Source organism: Notamacropus eugenii, chromosome 2 (assembly GCF_028372415.1).
Source record: "Notamacropus eugenii isolate mMacEug1 chromosome 2, mMacEug1.pri_v2, whole genome shotgun sequence".
NCBI classification, from domain to species: Eukaryota; Metazoa; Chordata; class Mammalia; order Diprotodontia; family Macropodidae; genus Notamacropus; species Notamacropus eugenii.
In genome coordinates, this window is record NC_092873.1 from 493,800,235 (window position 1) to 493,815,954 (window position 15,720).

Below are 15,720 nucleotides of genomic sequence, written 5' to 3' on the forward strand. Positions count from 1 at the left end.
TTTAGGAAAGATATTAACAAACTGGAGCATATACACAGGAAAATATCTAAGATGGTCAAAGAAATGGAAACTGAGCTGTGGTTAGATTGCTTGAAGGAATGGGAATTTTTTAGCCCAAAGAGATTGATGAAGTAGAAGTTAGAGAGGTTTAGCCTAGAGAAGATGTCTTGGAGAGAATATGATGACTGTCTTCAATGATTGTTATGTTAGGGAGCTATTAGAATTGTTTTTCTTTACCCCAAGGCGAAGAACTAGGAATAATTGATGTATGACTAAGAGTGACAGATTTTGATTTGATGTAAGCAAAACTTTCAGAGGAGGTAGTGACTTCCCCTTCTCTGGAAGTCTGAAAGTTGAAGCTTAATCCCTGACTGCTGAGAATATTATATCAAGGATTCTGTTCAGCTGTTTGCCAAACTAGATGATCTCTGATGTCTCTTCTAAGACTGAGATTCTGGATTCCAAGAAGAATATCCAATCTAAAGAGGAAATAAGAGAGGTTGACATAGATATAAGAAAATAAATGTAAGAACACACAGACAATAGAGAATACAAGCACAAATATATTACCATCACCCTCTCTATAACCAGTATAGTTCTGGGCACTCGGCTCGTGTATAACACTTGTTGACTGATTGATTCAATAGTTTACATGGGTGAGAGTTGAGTGTTAGCGGTTCATTAGTAATACTGGAGTTGAGTTAACTTAAAATCTTGCTCTTTGATGAAATCTGTTCTGATTTCAAAGGGAAGTGAAGAGACAGACTGGCGTGGAGACTCTTTGTGAAAGAACTGAGAGTAGCATACAGAGGACCCTACTTGGGAGCCAACAAGTACACTCATGTGGTTGGAGCATAGAGTTTAATGGAACACTGAAAGATACTTTGGGAAAGTGACATGAGGACTTGAGTACTTTGAAGTACATAGTAAAAAATTAGAACTGTTAAACTGGAAGATTGGTACCCATCAAACTGGGTACCAATTGATGGTACCCATCAAAGGTACTCATCAACTTGAAATTGGGTGATCGAGTCAAATTATCACACTGGACTGTGGGCCATAAAATTCCAATATGTGAGCTCCAAACATGATTAGTCAATTTATGAAGGAGTCAGGAGGCCCCTAAGTAATTGAGTCTAAGATCTTCCTCCCTATCAGGGACCCCTCCCCTTGGGTGCTAGCTACTTTTATGTACTTGGAAAGAGCACTAAAAATAGAAGGTGTTATAATTCACTTATTGGTCAATTACAGAAGTGGAGAAATCTTATGGTCGGCTAAGAAAAATGACCACAATCATAACTACTTTGTCAACAGATCTTTCACAGGTCATGAGACCTTCTACAGATCATCAATTCTAGCTTATCCCTTTCCAAAGGTCATAACACCCTTTTAAGAACATCTCAGGGCCTTCTACAAGTCATGAGACCCTAGTGTTTGACGAACAGTATCTTAGGGCTCAAAGAAATTGCAGTTTTGAAGCAAAGATTATCATGGAATGATCAGTAATGATTCATGGTGTGGAGATATTACACCAGCAAATGAACTGCATTGCAGCATGTTATGGGATGGGAGTTGGGGATACGGGGGGAGTTGGAGGGTAGAGTACTACAGCACTTTCATTATTATTATATTTCTAACTATATGAATCTAGCCAATAAATATAAATAACAATCATCAATACACAGAGGAGTAATCATTCATAACTCTTATTCTGATAGCATTAAACATGCATAACTTAAACTTAATCCTATTCTGCTTAATTCCTTAATACAATCACTGATACCCATCAAATCCCAATAAACTGAGTAAATACTGATTAATTTGAGTAGGAGGTATCAAAATTATTGTCACAGGACAATTCAGGAAGCAGCATCTAGAATAATCTGAAGGGGGCAAGAGAGGAGTCATCCAGTTATTAGTTATAACTGTTGTTTATTAGTGTTAAAATTAAAACTTTGATAAGTGAAAGAAACACAGTTTCGAGATTTTTAGAAGGTAAGTTGGCCTTAAATGTAATTACTTGTAGCTTCAAGAACGTATTGACCATTTTATTGAGGTGGTCAAACATGGATTACCTCTGTAGATTAATTCATTTCAACAAAATATTTAGTAAGTATCTACTATGTGGCAGGCACTGTGCTAGGCACAAAGGAAACAAAAACAGTAAAAGAAACTGTCGTTCCACTCAAGGAGCTAGCATTCTTTTGGGGAGATATAACGTATACAGATAAATAAGTACAAGAGCATGAGAGTGGGAAGGAAGCATGTGAACACCAGAGTCAAAGGATCTAAAATCAAATTCTGTTACAGGAAGTCACTCCCTAAATGACTTTGTGCACATCCCTTGACGTTTCTAGGTCTCCATTTCCTCACCTATGCAATGAAGAAGCCTCCTCTAGTTGTAGATCTATGATTCTAAGGTCCCATGATTCCAATTTCAGCAGGATGGGGCAAGAGCAGTAGAGTCATGGATGTATATATAGAAGGAAAAGGGCAGCAACTTTCTGCAGGTAGAACTGACAAGATTTGATAACTGACAATGCTGGGTAGAATAAAGGAGACCAAAGAGTTAAACATGGAAATTCACACAACTATATAATACTAAGTCATCCCCCAATTGATAAATGAGCAAAGGATAGGAGCAGTTTCAACAGAAAAAAATGCAAACTCTCAGCAACAGCATTAAAAAATGTTCCAAATGCCTACCAACAAGAGAAATACAAATTAAAACAACTCTGAGGTTTCACCTCACTGCTATAATATTGGCAGAGGATAAAAGATGGAATATTTGATTTCAGAGGGGTTATCAGAAGCCAGGTGTACTCATTCAATGAGTTGGCCTATCCATTCTGGAAGACAGTTTGGACTTATGTGAGAAAAGTGACTATAGTATTCAGATCATTTGACCTTGTGATCATACTACTGGACCAAAGAGGTCAAAGATAGAAAGTAAAGTCCCTTACATACCAAAATATGTATAATAGTAGCATATTTATGGTAGCAAAAACCAGAATGAGTTCCTAACAACTAGGGATGGCTAAACAAACAGGCATATTAATATAGTGGAATGTCATCGCACTGAAAAAAGCAAAGAATATAAGAAATTCAGAGAAACATGGGGAAATATTTGCTGTCAACATTTATTCAACTGAATTATAGGAACTGATACAGAGTGAAGAAAACAGAAGTGAGACTATATTACAATAGAGTAAACAGAAACAATACTAAAAATCAGTTGAGTTTAGATTACTCCGTCACCATAAGGATAAAAAAAATTTATATACACAAGCTCCAAAGACTTGCAGGTAATTGGAGTGGTTAAGTACAGATGGAGTAAAGAGATACATGAGACAGAGATTTCACTTAGAATGTCATTGCAGTAGCTCAGGCAAGAGGTGATGGGGGCCTGAACTAGAGTTGTGTTGTTGTTTCGTCCACCATTTTGGAAGAGGACAAAGGACATTATGAGGGTGATATCTTGACTTTTCAGTGAACTGGATTTAAGTGAGGCAGAGTTGGCAAAATCATCAGCTTCATTCTCTCTACCAGAGTCGTCAAAGCTCAGTGGTAAGACAAAAGTCAAAAACTTACCAGGGAAAGTTAGCTCAAACAATGCCCAAGCAATCTACCACTGTTCCACAGGCTTCTACGTATTAAAGTCTTAGCTTTAAATCTGTTTGTGTATTTATGTGCCCAGGTATATGTGACTATATCTGATCAAATGCATGTTCGATGCTGTTTACTGGGATTGAAGTCAGAGCACAAGAGACCTCTAAGAGATTTTTTTTAGTTACCTGACCTTTTTCTGTCCCTGCGATTTGGGTGAGAGTTGGGGTGAGTTGGAGAGAGGAAATTAACAGTTCTTTTGGCTGGCAAGTCTGGAATGAATTCTAAGATTATATCATCAATATATGAGTTTCTTAATGAAAAAAATCCTCTGCACACAGGGATTCTGAGGATGATATTCAGACTACTCTGAGTAGAACACAGCATAAAGAAGGGCCAAAATAGTGGGAGCTATCTGAAGCAGAGGAATAAACATTAAAGATGTTAATGAGACTACTTAAATACACTGGCATTGGCAGCCCCCACTCCCACTGTCTAGAATACTCTCCCTCCTCATCTCGAGTTTCCTAAATGACTTGGCTCAAATACTTTCTTCTGTAGGAGGTCTTTCCCGTTCCCATCCCTTCCCTCACCCTCCATCTCCAACTCCAACAGCTAATATTTTACCTCAGAGGTTACCCCCTATTGGATGTACATTGTATTTGTTCATAGTCCTTCCCATTAGAGCTTGAGCCCCTCACCAGGAGGAACCTCGTTTTTGACCTGACTTTGTATCACCAGCACTTAGCGTACTTTCTGGCACATGGCAGGGGAGTTTAATACCTCCTTATGGACTGACTCACTCCTGCTTGTTCCTTGCCCAGGGAAAGGCATACAGAAAGGTCAGGAGCGAGTTTGTAGCAGTTTTACTCAGGACTTTTGTCCCCTGCTCAGTTGGAATCCCAGAAAATATAGGGTCTTTACTATTGACCCCCTTTCCTCCACGCACAAGCAAGCAGAAGCCCAGATACCCTGTCAAAAGCAAGAATCCCCCATCAGTTCTACATCTTTCCATTGGGATTACTTCCTTTTTGCTCCCTTCAATTTAGATGCAAACTTTAAGTTTTAACCTTTATCAAACAGCATGGGCAAAGCAGTGTTTTGGGAAAGGGCAACTTCTCATTCATCTTTAATGTGGAAGGTTTGACTTTCCTGACCAAATGTGCCAGTCAGAATGAATGATTGGGTTGAATTGGATTGTTCATCAATCAAATTGAAGCAACTTGTATATGAATCCAATTGCAAAACATTTGGGCATCTAAAAGGAGTTTGGATTGGCAAAATGTAGTCTTGAAGCGTAATTAAAAGCTAGTAAGTAAAGCACCTGTCTGCCCCTTTCTTGTATGTGGGACAAATGGGAAAAAAATACCCCAAGTTCAAGTTATTCCTTGACCCACATCCATTCAAAAGCTAAGGGATCCCTCAAGATCACCAAAAGCTTTCAGTATCATTTCTTTTTCTTCTCCTTCTCCTCCTCCTCCTCCTCTTCTTTCTTCTTCTCCTCCTCCTCCTCCTTCTCCTTCTCTTTCTTCTTTTCTTTCTTCTCCTTCCTTTTCCTTTTCCTCTTCTTCTTGTTCTTCCTCTTTCTCCTCCCCTTCCCCCTTTTTTGACTCGTTCCTTTGTTGAGGGCTGCTTTCTGCTGGGCTTGTACTTTGGCATCATGTCATATCTATTGCTCCCCCATGGATAGCGCTACATCTTTGCTATTGCTACTACTGAGTGTAGAAACGTTGTCTCTCTGCCTCATTCCATCTCCTGGGCTTCTGTGCTCTCCTCTGGGCACAGCGTTTGCCTGGCCTCCTGGTCCCTCCTGGATGCTGTTTCCTCCTCCCTCTGGACTTCATCTCTTCTGGGTTTCTTGCTGGTCATCTCAATCAAGTAATCACTAAGTGTTTATTATGTCCCTTCTATGCATATGCTGTGCGCTGTGCTGGGTGTTAGGAATATAAGACAAAAATAAAAACATCTCTACTCTCAAAGAATTTATATTCTATAAGGAGAATAACAGATACTCCCGTCGGTTTAGGCAAAATGTATCCAAAGTAAATATTGGGTGATTTTTTAAAGGGAGGGGTTGCTGGTGGTTGCTAGCCCCTGGGAAGAAGAAGAAAAGCCTTACGTAGAAAGAGGTCTGGTATCTGAACAGAGATCTGAGAAAAGTTAGGTATCCTAAGAGGCAGAAAGGAAGAACACAGGACATTTTAGGCACGTAAGAGGGAGCAGGGAGAGCACCTGTACAAAGCCCTAGATTTGGGAGAGAATGTCACATGGGAGGAACAATGAGAAAGCAAATTTGGCAGGATTGTAGAGTATATCAAGAGAAAGAATATGTGATAATAATGTAAAACTAATACAGAATATGGAACCAAATTATAAAGAGCTTGAAACACAAAACAGAGTTTGCATTTGCTCCGGGAGATATTAGGGAGCCACTGGAGTTTATTGAACAAGAAGTCACATCTCATCTCCTGAGCTCTAAGGGGCAATGGCTAGCATCCTAGGATCTGAGATTTAGAGCTAGAAGGGACATTGGCCCTCATTGCATCTAATCATCTCCTTGTTTCATAGATGAGGGAGTGTAATCTAGAGAGATGTCCAAGGTCTCACAGGCTGTAACCACTCTAGGATTTGAACCAAGGTTAGAAGGCAGAATAGGAAGGACAAAGCAGAGAGAGATAAACATAAGAGGAGAGTGATTTTATAGCTGGAGGCAATGAACTGCTCCCTCAGGCTAACAAGGTAGAATGCCCTTAGGCTGGTTGTCTTTTCTGTTAGCTCCAGGTGTCTAGGGCTGAATTGAAGTCCCTTTCGCAGACATCTATATGACAGGGTTAAAAAATTCCCAAGATCCTCTCCAGCTTGTCATGCAAATGAATTTGAGCCATAACAAAAGCTGAGGAAAGAATGAAAAGTCATCATTCTCTACTCATCTGGCCCATATCCCTGACTTTATTATTATATCTGTCAGCAGCAAAAAACCATTGGCTTTGGGGCTGCATTTCTGTCAGCAGAAAATCTCTATGTCTCTCTTCATCAGGAATATCTGAAGATATCCTGAACTCTATAATAAATATAAGGAAGAAATAGAAAATGTCAGAAGAATTTGATACTGCCCTTTCTGACAAATGAGTTGGCCAGACCTGTGATTTCATTTGTACTGAAATCACAAGAGAAATGAGTAATTTGGCATTATAGTTGGCATTTTATATTTGATCAATTTAAATTTACAGATGATATGGATTTCAAGATTACAATTAGATGAAAATTGGATTCAATATAAATCTAATTGGATATGCTATATGACTGGAAATGCATCTTCTACTTGATATTAGTTGGAGACCATTAGTATACATAGTGCAGTTGATTCTAGTTGGGAACAATTATTATCCATGACATAGTTGATATTTGTTGTGGAAAGTAATTGATGGATGATGGTGCCACACCTTGGCAGCTGTCACATCAATATTGATAACTCTGCCTTGTGATGGTTTCAGAACCCAACCAGCATGGAATGCTGAAACTGGGAGATATGGGCATGGTGCATTTTATTCATGTAGATGATTTTGAGATGCATTCAAATAAATTAAAATTATTCCATGAACCTTTACTTTTAACTTTTATTTTATATTTTAATTATGTTCCCCATAAAAACAACCACTCTTGCAGAACTAGGCTTTCAGAGTTATACTAGACGTATAGCTCTGGCACTTTATAAGTATACTTATAAAGTATAAGTATACTTGTACTATAAGTATACTAGTGGCACTTTATAAGTATACATAATATATATACAAAAAGAAGGAGCAAGAAATCTTACCAGAGGACCTAGGGAATATAGAAAAGGCTTAATATAAAAGGCGCTACTTGAGCAGTCTTAAAGGAATTGAGGATTCCAAAATTGGAGGTGGGAAGAGAAAACATTCCAGGCATGGCCGAAAGTCAGTGCAAGAGTATAGAGAGGAGAGATGGAGCATGTATGAAGAATGGTGAGTTGGTGAGTATGGCTGAATCATAGATAATGTGGAAGAAAATAATGTGTAAGAACACTAGAAAGGTAAGAAGGGTTGTTAGGAGATTGAAATCCCAAATAGAAGAGTTAATGTTTATCCTAGAACAGAGAGTTAGCAAACTACCCCTGGAGTCCCAGACCCAGCCTACCAAGCCGAAGAGCTAAAAGTGCTTTTTACATTTTAAAATATTCTTTTTTTTTATTTAAAAATGAAAAAAATATTCCTGGTCTTACAAAAACAGAGGGCCAGATTTGGCACTTGGCCAGTAGTTTACTAACCCCTGTCCTAGAGTTAATAGGGAACCACTGGACTTTGTGGAGTAAGAGATTGCCAAATCAGATCTACAGTTTAGGAAAATTTCTTTGGAAGCTGGAGGATGAATTAGAATAGGAGGAGGCTTAAGGTAGGGAAATTAAAGGAGCTATTGCAACAGTTCTGGCAAAAGATGATAAGGGCATAGGTGGTAGCTATAGAAGGGGAGATATAGAAGAGAGATGCTGTGAATGGGTTTGGAAGGAAAAATAATGAGTTCTGTTTTGAACATGTTGAGTTTGAGATACCTCAAGGACATTCAGTTTGAAATACCTAGTAACTGGTTTTGTCGTTCAGTCATTTCAGTCATGTCCAGTTATTAATGACCCAATTTTGATGTTTTCTTGGCAAAGCTACTGGAGGGGGTTGACATTTCTTTCTCCAGACAGATGGATGAGAAAACTGAGGCAAACAGGGTCAAGTGACTTGCCCAGGACCATACATCTAGTAAGTGTCTGAGACCAAATTTGAACTCATGAAGATGAGTCTTCTTGACTCCAAACCTAGTGCTCTATCCTTAATTCCAAACCTAGTGCTCTATCCACTGGGCCACCTAGCTGCCCCAATAACTGGTTAGTGGCATTCAACTAGAGTTCAGGAAGAAAACTTATAGATCTAAGAGTCATTTAAAAAGAAAATGAAATTGGACCTATTAGGACTGATGGGGTCACTGAGTGGGAACATAAGGAGGAAGAGAAGAGAATCTTCCCTGACAGGGAATATCTGAAATTGTAAAATCTATAATATTGGTACTAATATTTAAAAATGCTTGTCATCTTTGGTGATTTTGTATCTTGAAAAACTTATGTACTCTGTAAACTATGATGAATTTTGTTATTTACTTCCTAGAAAACTCTAGGGCGATTTGGTACAGTGGCAAAACATTCAACTCAGTGTCATGGGACCTGGGTTTGAATTAAGTGTCTGCCATTTACTCCCCATGTGACGTGGGCTAAATCACAGCACTTCTCTAGGCCTCTATCTCCTTATTTATGAAATGAAGAGATTGGACTATATAACTTCTCCCATTCCTTCTAGCTCTAAATCTATGATTCTATAAATATAGAATGGATAATCAGAAAATGATATGATTTTATCAGTGTTTGGGAGGCTCCAAAGGAAAGTGTGGGACAGAAGAGGTATTAGGCTGACCACCAGACTGAAGGTCTACAGGGCCATTGTGCTGATCCCATTGTTGTGTACCTGTGAAACCTGGACAGTCTACTAGTGCCACGCCGGGAACCTGAATTGCTTCCATTTGAATTGTCTTAGGAAGATTCTGAAGATCACCTGGCAGGATAAGGTACCAGACACTAAGGTCCTGTCTTGAACTAAACTGTCTGCTTCAGAGAGCACAACTATGATGGGCTGGCCACGTTGTTTGGATGCAAAATGTATGCTGCCAAAAAGACTATTTTATGAAGAACTCACACAGGGCAAGCGTTCACATGGGGGTTAGAAGAAGTGATACAGGGACACCAATATCTTTGCCAAGAAAACCCCAAAATGGGATCACAAAGAGTTGGTTGTGACTGAAAAATGAATGGTCTACTCTAAACTGGCCCATATGACACAGAAATTATTTTATTTGTTGATGATATTAATTTTCCTGTTGATATTTGGATTAGGTTAGATTGGATTTTTATGATGATGTTATATCTTATATATTAATAAAATGTGAAGTTTATTAGAAACTTTTGAAAAATTTAATAGATTTGCAAATACACGGATTTTTGTACTCATGATTCCATTAGAATCTTAGGGAGAGATAAATAGACTTGGAATAACTGCCTTGAAAAGTAGGATAGCAATCTATCTGGGAGGAGTAGAATGACAGAATTGTTGCCTTACTGCAGAGAGGACTCAGTTGGATTAGATAACATAAATTTGCAGCGGATTCAATCAATGTAGTTTTGTGATATCCCCCCCCCCCCAGCACCTTTCAGCAGCACATGAAAAGGAAAGAAAGAGGTGTTTGAAGTAATCCATAGTTAGGATTTGGCAAGGGTTTTTTGGAGATATAAAAAGAGAACAAGGGATTTGAATGCAGAAAATAGTATGAAGTTACATTGACTCATGAAGGGATTGAAGTAAGGAAGGAAAGAGAATTTAATGGAGAAGTGGTGGCCTGGGTAAGAACTGAGGGGTAAAGGGATTGGAGATCACAGTGAGGACAAAGCATAGACTTAAGGGTCATAAAGCATAGGGAAAGAAGGGATGATAAAAGATTATGATCAGCTCAAGGAATCATAATTCTACCTAATCCACTGGAATGTTTTACGAGTAACAAATTTCTTTTCATCTTAAATCTCTCCCTCTCTCATTCTTTTTATCTTCTGTTATTCAGTGAGACCTGGATCCTTCCTGATTATCTTACTTCCCTTATCCCCCTTTCAAGTGGAGGCTTCATTTTCTCTCCCATTCCCTCACATTTTGATCAAGGTAGGAAAGTTGGAATACTTTCTTGCTCCCCAATGCCCCCTCTCCTAACATCACTCAACAACAACTCTTCCTTTGAAGTTCATACTATCCAAATTTATCACCCAGTTAAGTTCTTGATGGACATTATCCATAAATCCTTACAACATTCTCATTCCTTCATCTATGAGTTCAGTGAATGACCTACAGGCTTTCTCTCTACCATAATTTTAGGCCCTGTAGTAAAGGACAAAACATGCATACTGATACTTCCTCAAATACCTAATTTCTCATATCCTTAATCTACTTAATTCCCATAATCTACTTCTCCATTTTACTTTAGTTTTATACACAAAGATGGTCTTTTGTCTTTCTTTTTATTCCCTAGCACTTAGCATTCTCTTGGAACACAGTAGGTGCTTAATAAATATATATTAACTGATTGACATAAATGGTCACACCTTTGATCTCTCAATCACCCACAAGTGTTCCACTTTTGTTTTAAGGAACTGCAAAATCCCTTTATCTAATACCAGCAAAACTGTTACCCAGTTGTCCCTTTGTATATAGAGAAAGCCTTATATAGAATATTTTATTCTTCTTGATCTAGGTCTTGATTTTATTTTTATTAACAGGCAACAAAACAAACTGTTATCTTCATTCCCAGATGTATCCTTTTGGATCTTTGACATTCCAATTAGTTGAGCTATCAAAACAAGGAAGTAGAATAAGAGAACCTGACTCTCACCGCATGATAGACCTTATAAATTTATTCTTCACCATATAGAGATGGGGGTCTGTTCCCATAGCCGTGAAATCAAGTCAACCAGCATTGATTAAGCATCCTTAACGTGCCAGATACTGTGTTAGGTCCTAGAGATACAAAAAATAAGGCAAAATGGTCCCTGCCCCTAAGAGAACTCGCATTATGATAGAGACAATAAGATGTAAACAACTGTGGACATAGAAGATGTACACAGGATAAATTAAACATAATCTCAGAGGGAAGGCACTAACACTAGCGAGGACAGGGAAAGGCTTCTAATAGAAGGTAGAATTTTAGCTGAGACTAGAAGGAAGCCACAAAACCAGGAGATGACAATCCCTTGAACAGGGATTTGGTAGCTGGAGGATATCCTTATATTCTGAGAACCAAAAATAGCCAATGTTAGACACAAAAAGAACAAAGATGCCTTTAAGTTTCCCTATAGGTCACATTTGCGACTTAATTCTTAACTTTTCAGAGCCGCTCTTCAGTCTTTACAAATTAATTTATATTCACTCAGGAATTTTCTTCACTACTTCCTAAACTGGGGTGTTGTGTATCTGAGATGGTTCAAAAGGCAGCTCTGGGGACTGGAAAATTAATCCATTTAATTAGTCCCAGCCAAACTTTGGACACAATCAACTTTATCACTTGAATGTGCCTTTCCCCCTTCCCTTTTCTTATAATATATTCAAGTAATTGAATAGAATACCTAAGGGCTTTATAGCGATCTTTTGTAAAAACTATCTAGCTTGTGTATGTAAGTTCAGGCTGAATTTAAAAGAAGACACTAAAATAGAGGACCATATCTAAGACATACCTGCCTTGGAAAGCCACATTTGAGGGGTGTAGGGTCAGAGGAAGGTGTCCTAAAAGGATGCAAGTTGTGTATGCCTAGAATTTCCAAACACATAACTTTTTCTTTCTTTCTTTCTTCCTTCCTTTCTTTCTTTCTTTCTTTCTTTCTTTCTTTCTTTCTTTCTTTCTTTCTTTCTTTCTTCCTTCCTTCCTTCCTTCCTTCCTTCCTTCCTTCCTTCCTTCCTTCCTTTCTTTCTTTCTTTCTTTCTTTCTTTCTTTCTTTCTTCCTTCCTTCCTTCCTTCCTTCCTTCCTTCCTTCCTTCCTTCCTTTCTTTCTTTCTCTTTCTTTCTTTCTTTCTTTCTTTCTTTCTTTCTTTCTTTCTTTCTTTCTTTCTTTCTTTCTTTCTTCCTTCCTTCCTTCCTTCCTTCCTTCCTTCCTTCCTTCCTTCCTCTGTTTCTCCTCCTCCTCCTCCTCCTCCTCCTCCTCCTCCTCCTCCTCCTTCTTCTTCTTCTTCTTCTTCTTCTTCTTCTTCTTCTTCTTCTTCTTCTTCTTCTTCTTCTTCTTCTTCTTCTTCTTCTTCTTCTAGCTTTGTTCACCCTTATTCCCCTCCTAGCATTATTTAAGAGCTAGAATTTAGGCATAGGCTACATAATGATGACTGTAGAGGACAATGTTTGATACTCATTCCATTGACACCCATGTGGCAGATATATACCATTAGCAGACTCCTGCATGTTCCTGGGATAAGATATCATGTCATAAGGGTTCTACCAACCTTTCTTCCCTATGATGTGACTTGCACAAGACTACCTTGGGATATGATAACAGTAATTTTCCTAGTCAGATCATGAGGGTCCTGCTGGCCCATCCAAGCCTCCTGAAAGATATAAAAGCCCTTAATATCAGAGGAGGATGGGTCACTTAAAATGTAAGAGCTATGTCTTGCCGATGGTTTCTATTTCATTATAGCTATACAGACCCTAGCTCTGGATATTTAAAATCAGAACCTGTGAATGACTATACTAAGAAGATGGCTGACAAGGGCTTTCTTTTCACAGCTGCTGAATTCTTCAAATACCCTGTTATCCTAGCAGTAAATCTAACATACTGTTATCTGTGAGTTGTCTACATGTCACCCTATGGAGAAACTGCAAAAACACCAGTGCCCATACCAGCAGGTCCAGTGATTAAGATAGATTGGTGCCAGGAGTGGGTTCTCAGGAATGAGTCCAGTGAGCCCTTCCCATCTCAGCCTGAAAGACTGAAATGAGGACAAGGAAAGGCTATAGCATGTGTTGTCCTCCTTGGAGAAGAAGGGAGAGAGAGACTGCAGCTTCACTGAGGCAGGGGCTCAGTCATTCATGGGGAGAGGAGAATAGATAGAAGAGGAAACTCAGACCAAAGTGATCCCAGTCAGGGAAAAGTAGAGAGAGCATTTAGAGAAAAAAGGAGTGACAAACAGAGTATTCTTTCTCCCTCTGCCTATGTAGTGAAGGACTGGGTAAAGGCACTGAGATTCCCTGTGAAGGTTAGCTTAAATAATACTAATAAACCTACTCCTCCCCCACAGGAAGAGGCTTTTTTTAAAGCTTAAGTGTTAATTCTGATATGCATGTGCTGGGGTTGAGGGTGAACATGTAGGAGTAAGTCTACATAAATGCCTACTGATAGTTCAAATAGGGTTGGGAAGATTGGAGTACAAGAGAACCCATATATGTCAGGGAAATGAAGATGAATTTGGAATCTGAGGGCCTGGATTTAAATCCTAATCTTACTCCTTACTATCTGTTTGATCTCAGTCAAAATATTTAACCTCTATAGGTCCCAGTTTCCTCATCTATAAAATGAGGGGATAAGATTAAATGGTCTCCAAGGTCACTAAGGTCTAGACACTGGACTTGAGATCAAATCTTGTCTCAGACACTTACTGGCTATGTGACCCTGGGCAAGTCATTAACCATTATCTATCTCATTTTCCTCACCTGTACAATGGAGATCATATTAGCACCTATCTCATGAGATTGTTGAGGATCAAATGAGATATATTATAAGGCACTTTACCCAATGCCTAGCACAGAACAGGTGCCGAATAATTCTTATTCCCTTCCCTTACTCCTGAAAACTATGACTCTTTATTTTATTATCATTTATCAGTCTCTGACTGTGAGTGGTGATATGCACAATCATATGTGAATGTGAGTGTGTGCATGTGCGAGTACGTGTGAGTGTGGATGTGTATATGTGTGCTTAGAGCTAGGAAAATGAAAGTTAAATTGTCTCATATGCTCCGGTCAGTCTAGAAGAATATCTCAATCTAAGATAAACTCATCAATATCTGAGTATCCATGTGAAGAATTTATCTCCACACAGGAATATTAGATGTAAAATTCAGAAGAGGAGATCACATCTAAGGGATGACAGTGTGGGAAGAGGCTAGAATGCAGGGAACCAAGAAAACAATAATAACCCTTCTCCATACTCTTGTTATGGGTCAGGAAAAATCATGATTATGTATTAAAAGGGACATTCTAGTTGACTTTCCATCACAAATGAGATTTTCCTTTAGTTCTGTTTGGTTCCTCACTCAGAAAATCAAGGGGTTTTCAATGTTGAACTGTAACCCCCTTGAGGAAGCAGAAGCTCTAACATTGTCAGCCAACAAGCATTTGTTGAGCACTTACTGTGTTCCAGACAATATGCTAAGTGCTATGGATATGAAGAAAGGTATGATCCTTGTGAGCTACTCAAGGAGATCACTATCTAATAGGGAAAGCAGAATGCAAAAACAAATAAAATAAAATAAAGGTACATATGAGATACGCAAGAAATAGAGGCGGAAGCTCTGGCCCATTGGTTTTGAGTCTTACAGTTATACTCTCAGTCCTGGGCCTAGGCTCCCTTTTCCTCTTTTCCCCCCAAATCCCTAACTTCTTTCCAAATTAGATGAAAACTTTAAGTTTTAACCTTTAGAAAATAACTGAGAAGGGAGTATTTTGGGAAAGGGCAACCCATCCTTTATCTTTAGTGTGGAAGGTGTGACTTGGCTGACCACATGTGCCATTTTGAATGAATGACTGGGTTGAATTGAATTATTTTTTAATCAAATTGAAATAAATTGTGTATGAATCTAAGTGTAAAATATTTTAACACTTAAAGAAAGCTTGAAACAGTGAAATAGAGTCTTGAAGCTTAAGGGTAGTAAATGTAGCACATGAGGTACCCCTCTCATATGGAAAGCTACCCTAAATTATTTAATTACTCCTTTTCCTTATCTCCTCAAAATAATAGATCCCAAGCCTCTACCAATGTGTTTGCTTTTATAAGTCAGTCCAAGGATACAATTACTTCAAAGCAAAGGCATTTAATTAAATAGCAAAGTAATGAAAGGAGCACTTGAATGTTTTCCCTATAAACCTGGGTCACACTCTCCCACATATCCATATACCATCACTGGGAAGAGAGCACATATAGAGAGTCACATGATTAGAAAGATGGCAATTGATTTCATCAAAACTCTCCTATACCCAACATCTTCAAAAGAAAAATTAATGCACCAAATCTATATTAATTAAAATTTATCAGTAAGAAGAAAAGACAAGGAGACCGAAAGAGTCCAGACAACACATCAATCAACAAACATCCAATGTATTTGTCAAATAGAGAGAGATGACTGCCCAAAGCAACAAGAATGTTAGAATATAAACCAATTTGAGGGGGGAAATCTTATGAAGAAAGATGATGGACAATTCTGGGCAGATTCATCTCATAAAGCAGAGAGAAGGAATGGAGGCTTAAACTGGTTTAAAGAA